The sequence below is a fragment of the Mauremys mutica genome, unplaced genomic scaffold, assembly GCF_020497125.1.
Source record: "Mauremys mutica isolate MM-2020 ecotype Southern unplaced genomic scaffold, ASM2049712v1 Super-Scaffold_100100, whole genome shotgun sequence".
In the NCBI taxonomy this organism is placed as follows: Eukaryota; Metazoa; Chordata; order Testudines; family Geoemydidae; genus Mauremys; species Mauremys mutica.
Genome location: NW_025423267.1, coordinates 201,387 through 222,529, shown reverse-complemented (window position 1 = coordinate 222,529; position 21,143 = coordinate 201,387). Strand labels below are relative to the sequence as shown.

General features: G+C 53.8%; 4 non-coding genes across 4 annotated transcripts; 1 reads left to right on the top strand and 3 right to left on the bottom strand.

Moving 5' to 3' along the window:
- Positions 1-2,847: 2,847 nt before the first annotated feature.
- On the bottom strand, positions 2,848-2,920 carry TRNAA-CGC. The gene has a single exon. It is a non-coding gene; the product is annotated as a tRNA-Ala (tRNA).
- Positions 2,921-3,031: 111 nt separating this feature from the next.
- On the top strand, positions 3,032-3,105 carry TRNAI-AAU. The gene has a single exon. It is a non-coding gene; the product is annotated as a tRNA-Ile (tRNA).
- Positions 3,106-9,443: 6,338 nt separating this feature from the next.
- Positions 9,444-9,516, bottom strand: TRNAF-GAA. Its single transcript has one exon. It is a non-coding gene; the product is annotated as a tRNA-Phe (tRNA).
- A 1,347-nt stretch (positions 9,517-10,863) lies between these two features.
- TRNAS-UGA lies at positions 10,864-10,945 on the bottom strand. The gene has a single exon. It is a non-coding gene; the product is annotated as a tRNA-Ser (tRNA).
- Between the last annotated feature and the right edge of the window lie 10,198 nt (positions 10,946-21,143).

Genomic DNA, 21,143 nt, shown 5'->3' with positions numbered 1-21,143 from the left:
AAGTCTCTTTTTATATAGGCACGTCCCAGAGATCCTGACTAGGGGGAGACAGACACCCACCCACCAGAGATCCTTAATGGTCTAGGGTGCACCCACACACCAGGGATTCTTATGGGCGGGAGGAATGGAGACAGCCAGACACACTGAGATCACTTCCTCCCAGGAGCCTGGGCCAGACAGGGAGACACAGTCCCCCTTTACAGATCTGCCAGACAACCTGCCTCCCACCCCCTCCACACAATGTTCTTATCTGGAGGTGAAGCCAGGGAAACCACATGGAGGATTCTTATCTGGGGAACTGGGGGGACCCACTTACCACCAGAGATTCTTAAGGGCAGGAGGAACAGGGACTCCCACCTCTGTAGCATGGGGGTGGGTCGCCTGCTGGGATCACCTGGGCATATTTCACCTCGTCAGCTGCCTGCCATTGCCTTGGGGGCCCCTTGTTCGCGAATTCTGTGTTATTCGGGGGTCAGACTAGCTGAGCTAATGGCCCCTTCTGCCCTTAAATGCCATGAAAACATTTCCCTGGTTTCTCCTTGCGCCTGACAGACACCACGGTGAGGGGCCCAAGAGAAGATCCTGGACACAGCGCTCTGGCTCTTACTTTCCTTGGGGACATCAGCGCTTTCCTAGCAAAGCTGCTGCTAAAGCGCTGGATTTGGGGAACGGTTCGGCTCCGATTCAGAGATCTGCCTGCGGGGTGTGAACCTGCCACGAGGAGCGGGAAACGCAACCAGCAACGGGCGGCGTTGGCTGAGCTCCAGGCTGCCCCCGTGTGGCCAAAGCTTAGAACTGAGCAGCGGAGTTTAAAGCTGGCGCTGGGAGGGACCTGAACATGCGGGGCACGAAGGCTCCTGCGTGTAACGCTTTTTGGGTGCGCAGCTGAGCGTAGCTGATAGCCGGAGTTCAGGGCTGCACCCCGGGGTGCTGAGCAGGTGTCTGTGCTCAGGTTGGCCTCGCTATGATGGTTTCTGGGAAGTTTGGGGCCGCCAGTCTCCCTAAAGAGAGAGGAACCAGGCCAGAAAAGGAGACTTTCAAAACTCTGGTACGAATTGCCAGTGGGACTGACCCTGTGAAGAGCCGCTGCAGCCCCGCCAGGGAGAGCCGGTCTCTCTTTGTGCAGCCGCCTCCATTCCTCAGGACGAGGGTTGTGCTCAAAGATCTGTGCCCCGTGTTTTCACCTCCATGTGAAGCGCGCAGTGCAAATAACCCTCAGCGCCTCAGCTCAGTTCCAGGCTCCACTTCCACCCGCTCAGGCAAGATGGTGCAGAGCAGGGCTGGCTTTAGGCCTATTTCACCAATTCCTCCAAATCGGGCCCCGCGCCTAAGAGGGCCCCACGTCCAGTGAGAATCCCTTCCCTGGCTAGAGGCGCCTTTTTAATTTTTACTCACCTGGCGGCGCTCTGGGTCTTCGGCGGCACTTCGGCGGCGGGTCCTTCAGTGCCGCCAAAGACCTGGAGTGAGTGAAGGACCTGCCGCCGAAGACTCGGAGCACCACGCGGTGAGTACAAGCCCCGCATTTCCTAAAGCCGGCCCTGGTGCAGAGGAACCCCTGGGTGGCTGTGGGCCTGGGGAGGGTGGCTTTTGATTTTTCGGCCTGACCGCTACGGGCAGCAAGGCCAAAAGTTAGATGGCCCGCTCTCCTGTCCACCACGCTCATCAGGAGCCCTTAGTCGACAGGCTCAGAGAATGCGGGCAGCGTCCCCCACTACTTCTCGCATGCAAAGCGAGCGCTCTGCCGCTTGAGCTAATTCCCCGCAGCTGGCCTGACTCTCAGGCACCGGGCAAAAAAAGGCAAGGGCTCTGTGGCCTTAAGCAGAACACAGCCTGAAATGGGGAGCGCTACCCAGAGCTGGGGAAGGGGGTCCGAGTCCCAGCCACGCTCCTCGGCACAAACACCAACGCTCCCTCCCTGGAGTGTGTCTGGGCTGAGAGTTAGCCCCTGAAACAAGCACCAAACTTCAGAAGACAACGCAGGGATAGATCACTTGACGATTGCCTGCTCTGGCCATTGCCTCTGAAGCGCCTGGCATCGGTTACTGTCAGAAGACGGGATAGTGGCCTAGCTGGACCATCGGTCTCACCCAGGAGGGCCGTTCTTATCTTCACCACTGTCCTCTAACCCAAGCAAAGCCAGGAGCAGGCCCAGCTCAGCAACTCTAGCAGGCTCCCTGGCCCCTGGCCCAGAATACAGCAAAGCGACCCTGCCTCCACCAGGATAGACAGCCACCCACTCCCTCTTCCAGACCAACGCAGCCCTTCCCCGCTTTGGCTGTCTCCAAGCTGTCTGCGTGCTCTGCTCTGCTCCACGGCTGCCATGCTGCCTGAGATCAGGAGGCTGCGAGGTCTCACGGTCTCAGCTGAGCTGGTATCGCATGCCACCCCGCCCATCTCCTCATTCCCTTCATGGACCCCGGGGATGTGAGTAATTCTGTATTTGAGTGGCTCTCCCTCCCGGCCAATGAGCTTGGCGTAGACTAGCAGGGAGGGAGGAGGAAAGGGATTGTGCTCCAGTGAGAGCTCAGAAAGAAAGGTGCAGGTCCCCCACTAGAGCCCAGCCCAGCAGAGCAAAGCAGAGCAGAGCAGGCTGGAGAATGTGTGTCTGGGTCTGACTACTTCTCCCATGCTCTTCCATTTGAGCTAACTTCCCCCAGCTGTCTCCAGCCTCCCAGTCAGCGCAAGGGGGAGAAGGGCCGGGGAGGAAGAGCTTTGTGCTCCGCAAGGGCTGGCTTTCTGGGAGGCCAAGCGGGGAGAGGGATGGAGGCCACGGGAGGAGCTGAGCCGGCTGACTGTCCATTGCTTCTAAAAGAAGGGCAAGAGAAGGTCCTGCGGCTGCCTTGCCGCTGGAGAATGCGGGCATTGATCCCGCTGCCTCTCGCATGCGAAGCGAGCGCTCTACCACTTGAGCTAATTCCCCTACCTTGACAGATGGTGTCTTGATCCATCCATTCGATAACGGAGGCCACATCGTTCCCCACGCCAGCCAGTGACTCCTTCCAAAAGGGTCAGGCAAGGGAGAGCTTCCGTAGGCCGGCTAGCTCAGTTGGTTAGAGCATGGTGCTAATAATGCCAAGGTCATGGGTTCAAGCCCCATGCTGGCCACTGCGGGAGGGAGAGGGTGACTTCTGCTCTTTTGGCTGACTGCTAGGGGTGGCAGAGGCCAAAACCAGGTGGGCTGGGAGCGGGCAAGAGCCCTGCTGGGCGCTGGGCAGGACGAGGCTCCGGACACCTCCTTGGTCTCCCCTCCCTGGGCTCCTTGCTCCACCTGTTGCCTGAAAGGAACTTGGGCCCGGGAGGAGACGGGTGAGCCCGGCTGGCTGCCTTCCAGGCTCATACGAGGCCAGGCTTGAGCTGCCCGCCCGCAAAGCCAAAATCGCAGCCCTGCCGGCTTCCCCGACATTGTCCACAGAGGGTTGACCTGATGGCCCGAATTCTTGCCGGCCGACAGCTCCACCCAAATGGACCCGACGCCGGATCACGCTCCCCAGCCCAAGCCACAGAGGAAGGCTTAATCCTCGGCACCCCAACCTAGGGGAGAGGCTTCACACTCCGCCGGCGCAGGGTGACCTTTGGGACTTCCCTGGACACCATCCTCCCACCGCCCAGAGCCAGACCCCCCAAGCCCACCCCTCCGACAGGAAGGAGCAGGAGGACCACTCCGCCCAGGGGCACCACCACTCGAAGTCAGCTTCACTTGCTTTCTCTTCTACCCCTTTCCTCCCAAGTTATGCGCGCCTCACGGGAGCCGGCCCTGGGAAGACGCAGGCACCGCACTCTGACTGGCGCAAGCCAAACGCCCACACCGAGAGTTTAGCACGGGCTCTTGGGGCACTGGAGGAACCCCATGCAGACGCACTGACGGAGCTAAGCTTTACGGCCAAGGGCCCTACCTGTGCAGAAAGCCAACTTGCTTGTGAAAAAGACTCCTCTTTCGGCTCCCCTTCCAAACTTCCAAATGCCTCCCAATGGGAAAACACAGGCACTGAAACACCCAAACGGGCCTAACGCTGGGGCCAGGCGAAAAAGAAAAGCAAGGAAAAGATTTCTAAATGGCCACCCTGCCAGAGTCGTACAGCTCCGCAAGTGAAACCCATGGGAGGGACATTACACAGAAAAGGGGAATGGAAAGCTGCCCAAATTGAGATGCTGTGGAAAGCTACAGCCCCATCGCTACTCCTACTCTGCACACTTCTTGCAACAGCTGATGAACGGCCAGGTGCTTTTCACATCCAAGCCCACACCAGGGGAAGACCTTGAGAAGTTTCCCGTGGCTTGCCTGGTTCAGCTGGTCAGAGTGCGGCACTCGTGGAGGCCAGGGGCACCAACTTATATGGGCTCCTGGGGCTAAAGCCCCAGGAATATTCACAGTCAGGGGCTCTGCTCCACCAATATTTGGAGCTAGGTTTCTCCCCTGCTTGGAGCGCCCCCCCCTGCCCCCGCCTCTCATCCCCCCCACCCCCGCCGCCGCCAGGGCTCGAGCTTCCCCCCCGCTCCCCGCCCTGGAGCTTCCCTGCCTGAACGTAAAGAGCACGCAGCGCGCGTCTCTCTCCCTTGCTGCTGCTGCTGCTGCTGTCGCCTAAGGGCTACAGCATAACAGCAGTGCAAGCTGCTGGTGCTGTAGCACCTCAGGAGGGGAGGGGGCCGTGCCGTGCCTGGCAGCCCTCCCCTCCCCTGCCCCTACCTGGAGGAGACGCGAAGGGACTTCTGGCTAGGAGACGGACATTACTCACCTTAGCAGCTGCTGGGGCTTCCGTATTTGACCCTATGATTCCCCCCCCAGCCCCAGCCCCCGCCCCCACTCCTGCCCAATGCTGGGGAAGGGGGGGCAGCCCCACCCCCTCCCACCATCCCCCAGGGAAGCTGTGGTGAGGGGCAGCAGGCTGCAGCAGGGGTCAGGGAGGCAGGAAGCCATATGTGAAGGCAGTGCCCCTCCCCCCCACAGGGCAGATGGGGGAGGGGGTTCATAGGCCTACCTGAGCAGCTGGGGCTTGGGTGTATTTTGTGCCAACTTGCCCTCCCTGTTCCCCCCCCAGCCACCACCCTGCAGCCCCCCCACTCCTGCCCCACGCTGGGGACGGGAAAGCCCCATCCCCTACCCCCAGTGAGGCACAGCAGGCTGCACAGGGGAGGCAGGAAGCCACATGTGAAGGCAATGCCCCCTCCCCCAGCACCCACCAACCCACCCGCCACAGGAGGGATGGGAGATGGAGGCTTCCTAGACCTGAGCAGCTGGGGCTTGGGTGAATTTTATGACACCCTGCTCCCCCCCCCCCGCCGCCATAGCCACCACTCTGCCTACCCCACTTCTGCCCCATGCTGGGCAAGGGGCAGCCCCATCCCCCATCCACAGTGAAGTTATGGTGAGGGGCAGCAACACGGAAGGCCACCTGTGATGGCAACCCCCCCGCCCCAGTCCATCATAGGGGAGGGGAGTGAGCTTTCTGGACCTGAGAGGGGCCCTAGGAGCATGTGCAGTGACTGTGGTGCAGAGTGAGTGTGCTGTGGGGGGCTGAGGGGGAGAGGAGGGGTCCCTCCCCTGGAGCTTGCTGCTGCCAGTGGTGGTGATGGGGAGTCCTCTCTGGCCCTAGCCCTGGGGCAGCCTGTCTGCACCCCAAGTTCCTCATCCTCAGCCCTGCCCCACCCCAAAGCCTGCACCCCCAGCACCGAGCACGCTCCTGCACTGTGAACCCCTCCCCAGCCCCATCCCAGAACCCTCACCTGAGGGGAAAAACATGCAACTTAAATTTGCTGGTCAGGTTGGCGTATCATTGTGTTTAGCACGATACTTGACTATTTTACACCCCTTTAAAGTATATAACTAGTCGTATATAGGTGTTACAAACTGGGAATGTGCTTAACGTTTTCTCTGAATACTGTCTGTATGCCTCAGTTTCCCCAATGCATTTCTCAAGGCTCTAGATGGTGTGATAAGGGGGTGTGATTGTTGTAGAGCCCGAGAGGGACAGTGTGATGCCGTCTGCACAGAGAATGGCCAACGCCCTGTCTCCAGGCAACAGATGGCCTGGGCCCTCCCCTGCAAAGGTGCCAGCTGAAGGTGTTGGTGCGCTCCCTCCAGCTCTGACGGTGCCCCTCACTCCCGACCCGCAGCCCCTGCCATTCCAGTCCTGACCTCCAGACTCACAGCTCTGCTGGTGCCCCTCACTCCTGACCTGCAGCCCCTGCTATCCCAGTCCTGACCTCCAGACTCACAGCTCTGCTGGTGCCCCTCACTCCTGACCTGCAGCCCCTGCTATCCCAGTCCTGACCTCCAGACTCACAGTTCTGCTGGTGCCCCTCAATCCCGACCCGCAGCCCCCTGCGCTCCCTCCAGCTCTGACGGTGCCCCTCACTCCCGACCCGCAGCCCCCTGCGCTCCCTCCAGCTCTGACGGTGCCCCTCACTCCCGACCCGCAGCCCCTGCTATCCTATTCCTGACCTCCTGTGACGTTATGAGTATAATATAATATTTCATTGAAAGGTGACAGGGCCAGAAAGAGTTAATTAACTCACCTCACCCACTGACCTGACCCATGGGTGAACCTTAAGGACTGGTTAGGAAGATCTGTAAATGAATAGAGCTTTGAAATGCAAGTCTGCATTATTAGAGGTAGAAGGGGAGATGTTTGCTCAGGGCTTGTGATGTCAGCAAACAAGTCTTGTCTATTGCTGTAGTTTTAATTCAAAGATCCAAAAAGGAATATTAATATTTATGATCATACTTGAGTGAAATAGTATTATTGTCTCTGTGTCTCTTTGAAGGTTGTGCTAACCTGGATCTGAACTGTTTAATGGGTAAATTACCCTGTGCTATTTGCCAGTATGTTTGGGAGAAGGAGTTAAGCCTATTGTTTTCTCAGGCTGAAAGGCTGCTGGAAATATATAAGAACCTGGGACATGATCCTGCTTCATCTCAGATCTGCTTTGGGATTTAAGAGGGGGAAACCTTAAGCCATAAGGATTGAGATCCTGAGTCACTGACTGGAGTCACCCTGAATATGGACATTGGACTATCACCTCTGGACTATTTCTAAAAGGACTTTTGGCAACTACAAGCTCATCTCTGCTATGCATCTGAACCTCAAGAATTGAATTCAAGTCTGTCTGTATATTGATCTTTTAACCAACACTCTCGCTCTCTCTTTTCTTTTTTAATAAATTTTAGCTTAGTTACTAAGAATTGGCTGTAGCGTGTATTTTGGGTAAGATCTAAGTTATAATTGAACCTGGGTGTGTGGCTGATCCTTTGGGATTGGAAGAACCTTTTCTTTTATGTGATGAGATCAGATTTTCAGGAATCATCATCATATCTGACATGTGTGTCTGGACAGAGGCCTGAGGCTGGGCACTTTAAGGAAACTGCGTGGTTTGGACTTCTGAGTAACCAGTGAAGTGCTACAGAAGCTGTTTTGTGCTGGTTGGTAAATCTAAGTATTGGAATAACCACCAGCATTTGGGGTTTGTCTGCCCCGTTTTGTTTGAAGTTCACCCTGATTGAGTGACCTTAGCTGGCTCCCACAGGCAGCACCGTCACACTGCTCCTTTCTAGTCACACTTTCTACACATCCAACATTAGTATATAATGTTATACAGATCTATCCCAACACCTGCCGGAGGTCCTCTGGTAACGCGGATTCGGCAGCATGCCTGCGGGAGGTCTGCCGATCCTGTGCCTTCGGCGTAACCACCACCGAATTGCCGCTGAAGCCACAGGACTGTCGGAGCTCCCACAGGCATGCCACCTAATCCGCATTACCAGGGGACCTCCTGCAGGCAGCCTGACTGCCACCCTCACAGCGATCGGCAGGCCGCCCTCTGCAGCTTGCTGCGCTGGTGCCTGGAGCCGCCCCTGTCCCTGACCCAGGGCAGAGGATATTGAAGCTGTACAGCCAGAGCTTGCAAGATAAATGGGGCAGGGGGGCGAGGCCTGGCGGTGTTGGCAGAACAGGAAAGCATCAGAGGGTTCTATGGCAACCAGGGGGATTGGTGGGAGTCGGTGTGGGAGGAGTTGGTGGCTTTGTTCTGGTGGCCAGGGTAACACCACAACATTAAAGACACCCACTGAAGGCCACCCACAGACTAGCATGACTGGCTCCCCTGCCTGGATGGTCTTGTGGAAATCCCACAGGCAATGCTGCAGGACTTGGAACCACTGGTTTCTTTAATGTTGTGGTGTTTGCCCGACTGCCGGAACAAAGCCACCAACTCCTCCCTGACTGACTCCCACCAATCCCCTTGGTTGCCATTGAACCCTCTGATGCTGTCCCGTTCTGCCAACACCGCCAGGCCTCGCTGTCCTGCCCCTTTATCTTGCAAGCTCTGGATGTTCAGCTTCCAATATCTTCTGCCCTGGATCAGGGAATTGCCCACATTGAGCACACGGTGAGAGCTGCGTGATCCGAACAGTCCATAGGCACCACCCTGCACTGGGCTGTCGACGTGCTCTCCTTCACGGAAATCCGGTCAGTGCAACTCCTGGCCTGTCCCCGCAGAAAGGTGTATCCCCTCTGCGGCTGGTGTGAGCTCAGGTCAGAGGAATAGGAGGCTACCGCCTGCCCTCCACTGGTTCCACTGTGGAGAAACACGTCCTCTAAGCCAACCTTGCTACAGACCTGCACCAGGTAGTGCTCACCATAAAAGAGTTTCCTCTGACGGTCAGGAAAACAGGACCAGCAGTCCTCAGGCCGGCTGCACCAATTGAAATCCCCCCCGACACCAAAAACAGTGCGGTCCAGAGGAAGGGAGCCAGTTCCTTCATAGAACTTTCCTTTTACACCTTAACTGGGGACCATACACACTAATATAGCCGTAACCAGTGCCATGGAGCACAAAGCCCACCAGTAATGCTCTCCCTGGTCAGAGCTCCAGCCCCTTCTGTACTCGCACCATGAATGTGAAGAGCAAGACTCCAACCCCATCATTCTTCACTGGCCTGGAGGACCAGAGAGATGGGCCCTTCCACCAATCACCCTCTGCCCATCAAGCTACCCTAGAGTTGTTAATGTGCATTTCCTCAACACCCACCATGTCCAAGTCCAGCTGCTCCAAGGCAATGAACACCTAGCATCTCCTCCTGGGCCCCCAAATCCCTGCCACCTTCACATTTTCACAGATGCCCCTTCCAGGGCACTGCCCTCACTCAGCTGCACAGAGGAGTTTTCATCCCCTATTCCTGCCTGTCACTGCCCAGCACCCCTATCTGGCACCATTCCTGAGGGCCACCCTGCCTCACTCTGTTCCTGCCACATTGGGTCCACCAATAACTCACATAGGAGAGACAGCTCCCATCCTTCATTAAGGGTCAGGCCAGCCAACTAGGGGCAGAAGCCCACAGTTTTTTTTTTCCTATTGCAGAGCCCAAGCTCAGGGACTCACCTTGGTTGCAGGCACAGCTGTGCTCCCAGAAAACAAGCCACCCCTGTACAAAGAGGGATAAAAGGGCCTGCCAAAGCCTGGGATTGAACCAGGGACCTTTAGATCTTCAGTTTAACGCTCATCCAACTGAGCTACTTTGGCAGCAGCATTGTAGTATTTTGGCCTGTTGCTCCTCTGCCCGGGATGTTTTTGCAGCAGTTGCACACAAAAAGGACATCATTGTGAGCGGCCCATGAAGACAAGGCTGCCTGCCTTGCTCAGCTTGACTTGCTGCCTCGCCCCGTTCCTGCCTGAGTTCCCGGATTGACCTGGTGGTGGAAGGGGACTGGGGGCCAGTGGTGCGGGGAGGAAGTTGAGCTGGACCCTGAGCAAGACTAGACCCTAGCAGTGAGAGTCTGGCCACCACTTGCCGCCCCACCCTGTTGTCCTGGCTTCCCCCACTGGGCGTCATTTCGGGAGGCAGCAGCACTTGATGCACTTCCTGTGGGGAAATGGCTCCTTGGCGTCCAGCTGCTAGAGTGAGAGCCAGGAGAGAGCAGTGTCTGGCTCACCGTGGGGGAGAGAAGAGACCTGGTGACTGCGGATCTCCCTCAGCCTCCCCCACAACGCTGGTCAGTTGTATTGTCACTGTGATAGTCGGTCCTTCCCTTCAGGGCTGGCCCTAGAGGGGTCTGGGGTCCGGGACAAATCCCCCCTTTCCTCCCCAGGCCCTGCCCCCACTCCCCCCCTTCCCCCAAGCCCCCACCCCTGTCCCATCTCTTCCCAGCTTGCACCTTCCTGCCCCATTCCTCTCCTTCTCCCACCTCTTTTTGTCCCTGCTCCTCCCCCTCCCCCACCAGGGGCGGCTCTAGGAATTTGGCCGCCCCAAGCAGAGCGGCACACCGCAGGGGGCGCGCTGCCGGTCGCCGGTCCCGCAGCTCCGGTGGACCTCCCGCAGGCATGACTGCGGAAGGTCCACCGGAGCCGCCTGCCGCCCTCCCGGCAAAATGCCACCCCAAGCGAGCGCTTGGCGCCCTGGGGTCTGGAGCCGGCCCTGCTCCCTGCCCAGCGCCTCCTGCATCCCACTGAACAGCTGATCACTGGCAGGTGGGAGGCGCTGAAGGGGAAGAGGAGGAGCTTGTCAGCAAGGCCTGTAGTGAGGGGGGGGAGGGAGCTGGCTGCCAGTGGGTGCTGAGCACCTATTTTTTCCTCTGTTGGTTCTGCAGCCCCGTAGCTCCCATGGAGTCTCTGACTCGGCTCCTTTCACACTCTAGAGAGAGGAGCAGAACCAGGGCTATGGCTGATCTATGGGGCACTAGGTGAGTGGCAGAGGCTTCAGGTGCTGAGAGTTTGCCTGACCCCTCAGGGACACAATGTGAGGGGGTGTCCCAGGGATCTCTATGAAAGGAGCAGAACAGGATTTACTTGGGGTGGGGAGAAAATTGAGAGTGTCTCAGGGGGTTGTACAGAGGTATTGCCCGGGTGAGAGACTGGCTAAAACACAGGCCTCGCTGTGAGCAGGATTCAAACCTGTGCAGGGGAACCCTATTGGATTTCAACTCCAACACCTTAGCCACTCGGCCATCACAGCTGTGAGCACAAAACTGCCCCAATGCCAGAGAAACTGGTAAAGAATCACAATGTCCAGGCGTGAAGTTTTCTGAACCACAGAATTCCCACCGCAAACCTGGCTCCCGAAGCACAGGGGGGCTTGGGGGTTTGTTCTCTTTGCTTAGCCATGTGCAGTCGCACAGAGAGCGCGTTTAAAAGTCTCCCCTCCAACAGAGCAGGAACGGGGAAATGATTCTCAACTGGAAGCTTGATATGAATGAGGATGTCTGGGCCACAGGGCCAGGGACTGGCCTTTGCTAGAGAAACCAGTGACACACGGAGCCAGGCTAAGGAAAATGTTTCCTGGAGTCAGTAACTGGACGAGCAGCAGTATTGTGCAGAGAAATGTCTCACAAGAGGAGTCAGCGCATTGGTAGTTCGGTGGCAGAAGTCACAGCTACAGCGGGGGAGGTCTAGCTTTGGTTTCTGGCCAACAGAGGGATGAGTTTTATTGTCTCCAAATTTCAGTAGAAAAATTCAGACCCAAACTGGGTGTGGTGGGGGTTTCTCTGGTTTGTTTGTTTTTCTCATTTGAAATGTCCTTGATCATTTTTCTGGAAAAACTATTTGGACAAGGCCAGGGAAGAGTTAGAACAATTATAAATCTCCATGGGAGTGAGGGGGTCTCTCAGCACCAGGGGAGGGGTGGAGATTTTCATGGAGGGGAGTTGAGGAGATAAATGAGAGGCTTTTGCTCCAGCAGAGGGAGCGGCTTGGCAGGTTCATTTTTACCAAGTGAAACCACCCCCACACACACACACGTTGCTCCCCTGCTGCTGCTACCCCCAGATCAAACCCCACTGTCACCCCCAGCATGTGACCTACAGCTTCCTGCTGACAAAGCCCTTATCTATCAGAGACAAAATCCCCTCGTCTGCCCCTTCTCCCAGCCGAGCCCTCCCCCCACAGAGCCCAGGACAACCCCGACCTAGCCATGCCGGGGGGTCGGGCTTAATCCTCAAGGCCGAGCGCAAAACCTTCAGCCGGGCACGTTTCGCTCCCTTCCCACCTCGGCCCAAGCGGCAAGGGAGAAACGGAGACACGCCGGCTGGAAGACGCCTCCCTCCCACTTCTCTGTAGCCTGCTGTGACGTTATTAATATGAACTGGGACCGCAGAGATCATTGTTGCCACCACTGTTATCTATGTGCAGCAAATATTGTGCAAAGGTTGGCGTGTGAGGTGTCTAGGACAAGGTTATGATTGGCTGGTGATAATGACGCTGGCTGGATGTGTGCACCATTTTTGTATCTGAAGTTATGAATATGGGCTCTGTACTTGTATCTCAAATGTATTTGATTCCAAGTAGCCTCAGTGTCGTCAGCCCCCAACTTCTTCAGGAGTCCATAGCAAAGAGACACCCCCCCACTGTCCTGGACTCCCTGGGAGGTGCCTCCCACCCCCTGCCCAATGGAGCACCAAGGATTAAAGTGGCAGCATCTAGTGTCAGTGGGGTTCAGTGGCTCAGGCCAGACACCTGAGCTAGGGACCTGCCCCCATAGCACTGCTCGAGGGCCTGGGCCTGGGGTGTTCACAGCCCCCTCCTCACCCCTCCCTGAGCCCAGCCTGGCTCCTCACCTGGAACAAAGCAGAAGCGTCCGTCGGCCTCGCTGCTGTCTGAGTCCCAGGTGCTGCTGCTGTCCCATGGGGAACGGGCCGAGCTGCTGGGGCTGGGAGAGGATCCTCCACCTCCTGCCCTGGGAAGGCTGGAAGGTCCCCACTGACCGGGCAGGGCGATGCCTCCTGCTGGAAATCAGGGCTGGGTTCCTGGGGCTGCTGCTGCCCACACAACAAGCCCCGGAGCCACCCTGCCCGGTTCTGCTCCTGGGCTGGGTCCTGCCTGCCCAGCCGCATCCTGGCCCAGCTCCATTTTGGCCTGGCCGGTGCCTCTCCCACCTCGGCGCCTGCGCCAGGAGCAGGTTTCCTCTTCCAGAAGGCTGGGCACTTCCACCTCCTGGCCCGGCCGGGAGCTCCTTCCCCGCCAGTGGGGACGGAGGGGCCGCTCCGCTCCTGGGGAAGATGGCAGCTGCTCCCCTCAGGCTCTGGGGCCACCTTCAGAGCCTTCTTCCTGAACATCCTCAGGAGCCCGGCCATCCTGGAACCGAACGGGGAGCAGGCGTGAGTCCGGGGTCAAGGCAGCCTCTCACTAACCAGCCTGTTTGGTCCCTCCCCATCCCTGCCCCAGCCAGAGCAGCTCCTCCTCCCCCCACAGGGGTGCAGGGAGTGCAGGCTACACACACTGGCAGGAGTTCATTGCATGATCTGCTCCCTCTCAACGTTCCCCCTCCTCATCCCTGGGGCTGCAAGAACCGGGGAGTCTCGTCCTTTTCGAGCACTGGGGTCAGTCACAAAGACCATTGGTCACTTTGGACAAGCAGCTCCCTCCTGCCAGCCCAGGACACACTCACACCTCCCCCCCAACCTCCCGCCCAGGCTAGAGAAGGAACAGAACCCAGGAGTCCGGACGTCTCCTGGGAAACCATTCCCCACGTCAAAGTCCCTCGGCATAGCAAGGCCAGGGCCCCCTCGTTTCCCACTGATTTCCATGCTCAGCAGCTCCCCGGGTCTGGCCCAGCTCAGAGACTCTCAGCCTGGGGAACAGTCTCCCACAAGGGAAGGGCTGGGAGCCCCATTGCTGGGACCTTGCCAAACACACTGGAGACAGCTCTGGAGAAGCCCCTCCCCGGTCTGAGAGTGAGGGGTCCTGGGGGCTGTTTGCAAATCCAATCTCCTTTGGGAGAGATTCTCTCCCCCTCTTTCTGCCTCCCCCCAGACAGACAGGGGACGCCACCGAGGAACCCTAATGCCACTCACTTGCTCTGGTGATGGAGCGATGGATGGAGGATGTTCAGTGTCATCCCTCGCCCTTCTCCTCACTCTCCAAGCCCAAGGCAGGCTGGAGACAGGGGTGGTAACCTGAGGAGTTACCCTGCCCAGCCAGCAGGCAGGGTGATGACACTGGGCAATTGGCTGGCTGGGAGAACAAGAATCTGTCTCATTGCCAGGGAAAGGAGACACTTGACCAGCAGCAGGGGGTGCAGAACATCACCCTAGTGTGGGGGTGACAGCGCCTCCAGGATCCTGAAATCCCAGCACTTTACACACCTTCCTGGAGCCTCCCAACCCCCCTGGGCTGTCGGGACTGCGACCCCAACCCCACTGATGAGAAACAGGCCTGGGGAGGGGAAGCGACTGGCTCAGGGTCACACCAAGTGTCAGAAGGATGGATGGGACCCAGCAGTCCTTCTCTCCAGGCCCCTTCGCTAACCACTGCTGCACACTCCCTCCCACAGCTGGCAATTACAAGCAGCCCTCACGGCCGCTCCCCCTGCCTTTGAGAGGGAGTGTGCTGCGCTGGAGTGACCGGGCCAGGGGATGGGGAGTCAGGACTCCTGAGTTCCATTGCTGGGGATTTAATACTTTCCCGCTAGTGGAAAGTGCTGGGAGAATCCCCCAGCCAAAGCTGCTCTGACAGCGCTAAGCAGCATCTGACCATTCAAGGTCAGAGCTGTCGAAGAAAAACTTAGTTCTCGCTTTTTGTTTGGGTGCAGCAAAATTAAATACTTTATTATTTCTCCAGTAATTACCATGGAGGGAGAGAGTGCCATAGGACACAGGGTCCTGGACAGGTCTCTCAACTGGTAAACAATTACATCAAGCCTTTATACCTTTTTTACAGACAATTTCTAGCAATCATGGAGACACTAAAAAGCAACAAATACATTTTGTTTATACATAAGCTTTTCTGCTATCTCACTAGAAAAACTAGACTGCAAGACTGCATATTGCAAGGTCGTAATAACTTTCACACAATTCACTCTGTCCTACATTATCTTGCTTCCTCACGTCACCAGGGTCACAGTTAGCCTAACTCAAGATCATTAAGATTTCTTCAAAACCTGGTTAATTATTTACTGGCTTCCACAGAGCGCACTGCCCAGGAGGAGGAGGGTTTGGCTCTGGGGTTTCACTTCAGCCCAGTCTAGAGAGAGGGGCCCAGCCATGGAGTTTGGCTCAAGAAGACCAATTCTGCAATTTGTTAAGGGTGTTTTCAATTCTGATCGTGTGCTCCAAAGTGGTTGGTGTCATTTGCAAATTTTAGAAGCATGCTCTCCACTCCATTTCCCAAATCAGTAATGAAAATATTGTGTAGTACCGGACCCCGGACTGATCCCTGCCGGACCCACTAGGTTCACCCTCTCCGTTGGACAGCCAGAAATGGAGAAGGGCTCTTGGAGTCTGGGCTTTCAACCAGCTCTGCACCCACATGACACTGATTGCGTCTAGACCGCATTTCCCTCCTTTGCTTGCGAGAATGTCCTATGGGACTGTGTCAAAAGCCTTAGTAACACTGAGATAGATCCCATCTACTGTTCACCCACTTCCACTAGGCCCGGAACCCTGCCGAAGAATGAAAGAGGATTGGATTGGAATGATTTGTTCTTGACAAATCCATGCTCACTTGTCCTAAGAACCAAAGTGTCCTGTAGGTGCTGCTGACAAACTGAGTGTTAGAGGGCTTGGCTACACTTACAAATTTGCAGCGCTGGAGCAGGGTGTGAAAAAACACCCTCTCCAGCGCTGCAAATTGCGGCGCTGCAAAGCGCCAGTGTGATCAAAGCCCCAGCGCTGGAAACGCGGCTACCAGCGCTGTCCGTTATTCCCCACAAGGAGGTGGGGTACGGACAGCGCTGGGAGAGCTCTCTCCCAGCGCTGGCGCATTGACTACACTTAGCGCTTCAAAGCGCTGCCGTGGCAGCGCTTTGAAGTGCAAGTGTAGCCACAGCCTGAGAATCTATTCCAGTATCTCTCCAGCTGTGGAAGTGAGGCTAGCTAGTCTGTAAGGCCCAGGCGTCTCTTTGTTCCCCTTTTAAAGATAGGTCCTGTGCTGTTCATGGATGGGAAGATGTACTTTTTCAGGGATCTCAGATGAGAACTGGGGTACAACACCTGGTTTGTTAAGGCCACAGTAATGGAGGCAGGAACCTATTCTCTCCTGCTGGCAAAGAACCCCAGGTACCTAAGAGACAGGGACTCACATCCCTAAATGGGCTTTAAAAAAGTCAGTGGTTAAAAAGTTTGGCCCCGACCATTTCTTGTTTCCACAGACTAGACATCTGAGCAAACTTTAGAATTCCTTGGTGCTAAACACCGTGAAACTCCCCTTTCTCCTTCACAGAGGCCTTTAACACCCCTTATCTCACTCAGGCTCATGATTGCCCAGAGTTCGAGAATTGTCCCTGTTCCCATTGGACAGATGGGGAGGAGCCTGAGGTCCAGAGAAGAGAAGTGACCTACCCAAGGGCCTACACAGCAAGGCGGTGGCAGAGCCAGAAAGAGAAGCCACCAGTCCTGACTCCTGTTCTAACAAACAGCAACCCACCCAACCAGAGGCAGGGATAGAGCCCAGGAATCGAGATGGTGGGGAAATTTCATTGAAACCATTTCTGTCAGAAAATCCCCTTCAGACTAAACCAGTTTGTTTCTCGAAATCAAAACAAGTGGGATGAAAGTTCTTTGCAAAAATATTTTGTTGCAAAACAAAAGCATCTCCTGTTAGTTAGTGTTTTAAATTGTCTCGTCACACACAAAGAGGAGACACTTAGATCACAAACATTAGATAAGATGCTTCAGTCTGAGCTAAGTCGTTGCTGCTCTTAACAATTTCAAAATAAAAAAATACAAATAAAATAGACTATTTCAGCTATTCTATTATGTCATAATCTGATCAGAGTAAACATGATAGGACACCTAATATTATGCTCTACTCCTAGTGACACTCTCCAGTGGATCCCCATCCTCCACCCATCGTGAGGTAGGTAGGAGTGGATCATTATTATCCCTACTTGAAAGAGGGAGAAGCTCAGCCTGAGAAAGGAGAATTGGCTTGTCTTAGGTCACACAGCCAGCCAGTGGCAGAGTTGGGAATAGGACCCAAGAGCCCTGATTTTGAAAGTAACCATCGGATCTTGAATTTCAGACACTGAATGACTTGAGTAAAATGTTCTCAAATGAGCTCCAGACCAACAACACTGCACAGTAATTATTCAGCAAGTATTTTAGGAGAACTGCAAAGTTAGAGAGAATCATGAACTGCTCAGAGACCATTAATGCAGCGAAGCAGCAAAATTTGTCAAACATATGACTGGTTATGACTTATTTCCTTGGTCTTCAAAGAGAACAACAAGGACCTGAGTCTCCTCCCTGTCAATAACCCCCTGCTCAGCCAATCAGGGTAGAGACTGAGGATGGGAGGCTGAGGATTCTCACCAGAGACAGCCCAAAGGATGGCCCAGGTCACCGGTGGGGATCACTGCCCGAGCACTATTTCAGCCCCACATTTTTGGGTGGACCTCCCACAGTGGGAACTGCCGAGCACTCCCCCGCAACACACACACACACACACACCCCTCCTGGTGTTGGGAGGGGAACAGATGAAAGGACAAAAGAAGCAAGAGACAAAGAGAAAGGAGGGAGGGATGGATGGAGGAAAATATGAAACAAAAAGGACAAACCCTAATGTCCCCAGTGATTCTATGGAACAAAATCCCAGGTGCGGAATAAAATTCTGCCTCCTTAAGCTCATGTTTTCCATGCCTAGAATTCAACTGTCACCGGATGCATCAGACTGAACAGGTTTCAAACCTCAAGGAGGCTCTTACCTTCTAAACAGAGATGGCTGTTTTCTAGTAAAATCACTAAAAGGGAAGGAAAAAACTCGAAAGAGATTCCTCCTGGCGCTCACATCCATGAACCCGAATACTCTCTCAGTCCTCAAAGAGAGACCTGGAGAAGGTGACGTGCTGAAGCAAAGCCACAGGGGTCTCTGAGGTTTCCCTGGCCCCTCGCCCCTGTCCTGCCTGGCTGATGTCAGCATCTCTCTGTGAGGTCACCACCTCCCCACCACCTTTGACCAATAGTCTGAGGTCCTGCAAAAGGCCTTTGTGATGTCATTGCCACACCCCTCCCTTGCTGTGCTAATGCCCTGTCCCTGCCCAGGCACTTTGGAGGTTTGAGCTACTCCCTGTGGATCACCCCACTCAAGGAGCGTTCGTTCTAGGCAGCAAGCCGGCTAGACAGGAAAACATCAGACGCTGCTCCCAATGCTACATTCAGTTTTTCAGAAATTAGTCAACTTTATGGCCAGAGGAGACCATTAGAGCACCTAATCTGACCCCCTGCATATCACAGGCCTCCTGTATGACACAAGAGCTATTTTTGGGGCAAACACATACCAGAAAGCATCTAGTCTTCATTAAATGACTTCAGGAGATGGAGAATCCACTACTTTCCTTGGTAGCTTGTTCCTGTGGTGAATCATCCTCGCTGTTGAATTTTTGTGCCTTAGCTATAATATGAATTTGTCTCTTTTCACCTTTCAGCCATTGGGTCTTGTTATGCCTTTCTCTGCTCGATTAAAGAGCCCTTTAATTCCCAATCTTTTCTCTCCATTAAGGCCTTTCAACACTTCAATGAAGTCACTTTTCAATCTTCTTTTGATAAGCTAAACAGGTTGAACTCTTTCAATAGCTCACTAGAAGGCATTTTTCTCCAGCCCTCAGAACATTTGGTGGCTCTTTGCTGCCACAGCTCCAATTTCACAACATCTTTTTCAAATGAGGACATCAAAACTGGAGGCAGTATTCCAATATCAGTCTCACAGATGCTGTGTCACCTCCTGTGATGTTATTGACATAATCTGTAACTGCATAGATCACCATTGCAACCACTGTTGTATATTTGCAGCCAATATTGTAGAAAGGTTGTCATGTAAGGGGTGTATGGAGAGGTTCTAATAGGCTGATTATAATGATGCTATCTCTACAAGTGTATCATTTTTGTAGTTGACGTTATGAATATTGGCTCTATGCTGTCCGTATTTCAAACTTGTGCTCTGCTTCAGGGGAACATCCCAGCCAGACAAGTTGGTGTCAGTTCTGCCTAGCCTGCTTGATGGCCCATTAAGGACCATCAGCTATACAATCGACCCATTGAGAGAAGGCAGATACGCCTTGTGACTCAGCAAGGTATGCAGGGACCTGCCTATGGACGGAACTCAGGTTTTTCTATGCCACATGCTGGATAGAGTGTCCTTGGGACAAACAAAGCAAAGACCACATGGCAAGAGACTATAAAAGCCTGATGCCTCATCTCCATTTTGTCTTCAATCCTGCTTCATACCCCTGGAGATACTTTGCTACAAACTGAAGCTCTGTACAAAGGACTCAACGACCCATCCCAGCTGTGGATGGACTCCAGAGACTTGATTTGAACCTGGAGTTTCTTCCATCACTGCTACAAGCCTGAACCAAGAACTTTTCCATTACTGGATGTGAAGGGTTCAAATCCATGTGCATTTTATATAACAACCTGGTGTATGGATTGTGCCAGCTCTTTTCCAGACCCGAAGTCCAGAGTATGGTCAAGGGACCAGAGTCTGAGCAAATCGTGATCAGCTAAGAGAAAGCTGGGGTAAACAGAAAGCCTTGCTTGCTAAGATAGTCCTGGTCAGCAAATTGCCAGGTGTTGGAGCTAAGAACTAAATAATTGTGTCTTATTCAGAGTTGCAGATTGAACAAAGAATCCCTGTTCCTACTGTGTCAGTCTTTTCTGTAGGGAACGTTCTTCCCACAGATTCAACCTTGAGTTTATGAGAAGTTGGCACGTCGATATTAGATACGGCATCCTTCCACCTTCCTTCCAAGGGACCAATGCCTGCCTTTAGACACAGAAAACAATCTTTATTGCCATATACTTTCACTGTTTCTTTGCTTTATCCCCTAGGAATGTACCTGTTGGACAATCAAAGGAGTTGCTCCATTCCTGTGGACCCCAAATCAGAATTCAACATATATATTTTATACTAATAATATTTTATCAAAGTATTAATTAAATGTTAACTTGCTAACTTGAGACCATGGGTGGAGACATTATGTAACCTGTTAACCACTGGCTAATGTGCTTATCTTGTCTTGCTGCAAAACCTGTCCCGGGGTGTGGCACTGCCTACCCCGTCACTTTCTCCCGCCCATGGAAAACCTCCATATTCTATTGTAATCAATTGATTGACAGTGGCTCTGAGCGTAATAAGCAAGGTGACACTCCGCCAGCGCTGTGTGTAATAAACTCCTATGCTTGACCTCTACATGATGTGGATTTATGTCATTCACTGGTGAAGCTAGTAGTTTATAAACCATAATAGCTTTACAAGTCGCTGTGCCTGTCTTCAGTACAAGTTACCATCAAGTTTATGATAAAAGTAAATAAAAGTTGATAAGTTGTTATATAAGGTGATAGGTAGGTTAAGGTTAGTAATCAATGTATTAGTATTACATAGAGAATTGTATTTGTGGGGGGTGGTAAAGCTCCTGGGCAATCAGTAATAGTAGTGTTGCACGTGCTTGTGACTATTTTCAATATATTTTACCTTTTATATGTGCACTTATAGGAACAGGGAGTTAATGCATATTACTTGGACTTGAGCTTGTCTCCAGTATAACTTGCCATTTGTATTAGCCTCACTCAGTGCTGGTCTTTAATTCTGTTTTTCTCATTCTCTCTGTGTTGCCTTTATAGTCATAAGTCATTAAAAACCTTTCTGGAGGAATAATTAGCTGTTTAGTTTCTCTTTTGCAGACACTACTCAACCTCTTTACATCTGTGTTGGGTGGTGGGAAGTAGCGATCACCCAGAGCCCCACTAGGGCCCTGACATGAGCCCCCCTAGGGCTGTGACGTGAGCCTCCTCCTTCCATTAATCTCCACAAACCACATTCAGACATGGGCATGGTGACCTTCCTGGGAATCTTGACAGTTTTAGCCAGCTTCTTGGTGGCTATTTTCCTGCTCACAGCCACTGTCTTCTTCTCATGCCTTGTCCTGGGGGCCCAGCTGCTGGTTGAATGTGAAGGAGACAAAGTGCTGGTGACTTTAGCCTGCACCAAGTTGCCTTTGCTCATCAGACTCCTGAACTGCAGCTGGATGTGGTTCTTGTTCTTCTGCACAGCATAGCTCTGGAGAGAGGGATCTGCAAATGTACATTCATATGATACCTTTGTTTAATTGATGAAAACATAAACTAGACACTTAGAGGATTGGAACTGATTTCAGCTGATGGACAGCTTTGCTAGGTTTTTATGCATTTGGACAGCGAAATGTTGAGAGTTTACATTCATATCAA